At 43.1% G+C, this 2,504-nt stretch overlaps 1 pseudogene; it reads left to right on the top strand.

Annotated features, from left to right (window-relative positions):
- Positions 1 to 1,369: 1,369 nt before the first annotated feature.
- On the top strand, positions 1,370 to 2,303 carry LOC115643566 (annotated as a pseudogene).
- Positions 2,304 to 2,504: the final 201 nt, after the last annotated feature.

Raw genomic sequence — 2,504 nt, 5'->3', positions numbered from 1 at the left:
ACACACAAAAGCACACACAACTGATCAAACATCTACATACAAAGTAGCAAAAATTCATACCTGTTTGCAAACACAATTGAACACCAGTAAGCACTACCACAATCACACAGAATCACATATACAGTCACATATGTGAACAACACCACACACAGCACAACCATATCCATATACAATAGAAAACAGGCACTACTGCAATCACACACACAAAAACAAGCATACACCTAAGAACATAAGAACGACCATGCTGGGTCAGACAAAAGGTCCATCTAGCCAAGTATCTTGTCTTTGAACAGTGGCCAATGCCAGGTGCCACAGAGGGAATGAACAGAACAGTAATCATCAAGTGATCCATTCCCATTGCTCATTCCCAGCTTCTGGCAAACAGAGGCTAGGGACACCATCCCTGCCCATCGTGGCTAATAGTCATTGATGGACCTATCCTACGTGAATTTATCTAGTTCTTGTCTGAACCCTGTGATAGTCTTGACCATCACAACATCCTCTGGCAAAGAGCTCCACAGGTTGACTGTGCTTTGTGTAAACAAATACTTCCTTTTGTTTGTTTTAAGCCTGCTGCCTATTAATTTCATTTGGTGACCCCTAGTTCTTGTATTATGAGGAGTAAATAATACTTCCTTTTTTTACTTTCTGCACACTAGTCATGATTTTGTAGACCTCTGTCATATCACCCCTTAGTTGTCTCTTTTCCAAGTTGAGAAGTCCCAGTCTTAGTCTCTCCTCATACCGCAGCCATTCCATCATGTTTGTTGCCCTTTTCTGAACCGTTTCCAATTCCAATATATCTTTTTTGAGACGGGGTGACCACATCTGCATGAAGTATTCAAGAACTGGCATATAATGGACTTATACAGAGGCAATATGATATTTTTGTCTTATTATCCCTTTCTTACTGAGTACCAACATTCTGTTCTCTTCTTTGACTGCCGCTGCACAGTGAGTGGATGTTTTCAGATGACTGCTGGTGCATACTGAATGGATGTTTTCAGAACACACACAATCACATATATGCACAATAAAACTCTCTCACACACAAACACACACAACCAGATACACTAACAAACACAATTATGCAATCAAACACAAATACACACATGAAGAGACACACGGATTCACTTTTCTGCCTTTATATTGCACAATTTAAGCTGAAATTATCCCCTAAAGTGTTCTGTCTTACTTCATAAACAACCTAAATCTGAGTTTTTCAAAAACTACCTAAGGGATTTAGATGCCCAGTCCCCATAAACTGTAATAAGGTCAGGGCATCCAAATCCTCTACATTGCTTTGAAACCTCAGCCTCATTCTTTAAATGTATTGCCTTTCAAGTCATCCCTCTCAACTGTGAAGAAAATGGCAAATGAAACTGCCCCAACTGAGTTCATCATCATGGGGTTCTCCAGCCTCCATCAGCTGCAGTTTTTGTCTTTGGTGTCTTCTTGGTCACCTACCTGTGCACCCTGGTGGGGAACATCTCCATCAGCACCATAGTCTGCAAGGATGCCCAGCTCTGCACCTCCATATACTTTTTCCTGGGGAACCTCTCTTTCCTGGACTTATGCTACACCACCACCAATGTCCCCCAGATGTTGGTTCACCTGCTGGTGGACAGGAAGAGGATCAGCTATGCAGAATGCATTACCTAGCTCTATTTTTTCCTGGCCTGTGTGGGCACGGAGTGTATCCTCCTGGTGGAGATGGCTTATGACCACTATGTGGCAATATGCAACCCCTTGCACTACTTGGTCATCATGAGAAAATCCCTCTGCTTCCAACTGGCTGGTGCTGCTTGGGCCAGTGGCTTCCTCAACTCTGCAGTGCACACATTTTTCACCTTTCGGCTGCCCTTCTGTGGGGCCAACGAGATGAACTACTTCTTCTGCGACATCCCGCCCCTCCTCAAGCTCTTCTGTGGAGACACCTCCCTCAATGAGATTATCCTGCTTGCCGTCGGAGTCTTCATTGGGTGGATCCCATTCCTGTGCATCGTCCTGTCTTACGTCTACATCATCTCCACCATGTTGAAGATACGCTCCACAGAGGGGAGGCTCAAAACTTTCTCCAGCTGAGGGTCCCACCTGACCATTGTCCTGCTGTATTATGGGAGCTCCATCTTCACCTATTTGTCAGGCCCATATCCAGCTAATTGCTGGACAGTGACAGACTGATCTCAGTGCTTTACAGCATAGTAACCCCCACGTTGAACCCAATGATCTACACGCTGAGGAACAAAGATGTGAAGGGGGCTCTGAGAAAAGTTTTCATGGGGAAATTGTGTTTGCAATGAAAGTAGCAAATTTCCACCCATTGGTCTAGGGGGCTGCTCGATATTATCTGAGTTCTAAAGTTCTCTCCTTTGTGCTTTCCTATCTATGTTCAGTAGAATTGCTGAAAACACACAAAAATAAAATTTACATTAATATACAATAAAAACCTAGACATTATTTTAATTTGGAACATTTAAATAGTCTGATTTTTGTCTTTTTTG

This window comes from Gopherus evgoodei, unplaced genomic scaffold (assembly GCF_007399415.2).
Source record: "Gopherus evgoodei ecotype Sinaloan lineage unplaced genomic scaffold, rGopEvg1_v1.p scaffold_62_arrow_ctg1, whole genome shotgun sequence".
NCBI lineage: Eukaryota > Metazoa > Chordata > Testudines > Testudinidae > Gopherus > Gopherus evgoodei.
Note: the sequence above shows the minus strand (reverse complement) of the source record. Positions and strands in the feature narration are given on the sequence as shown.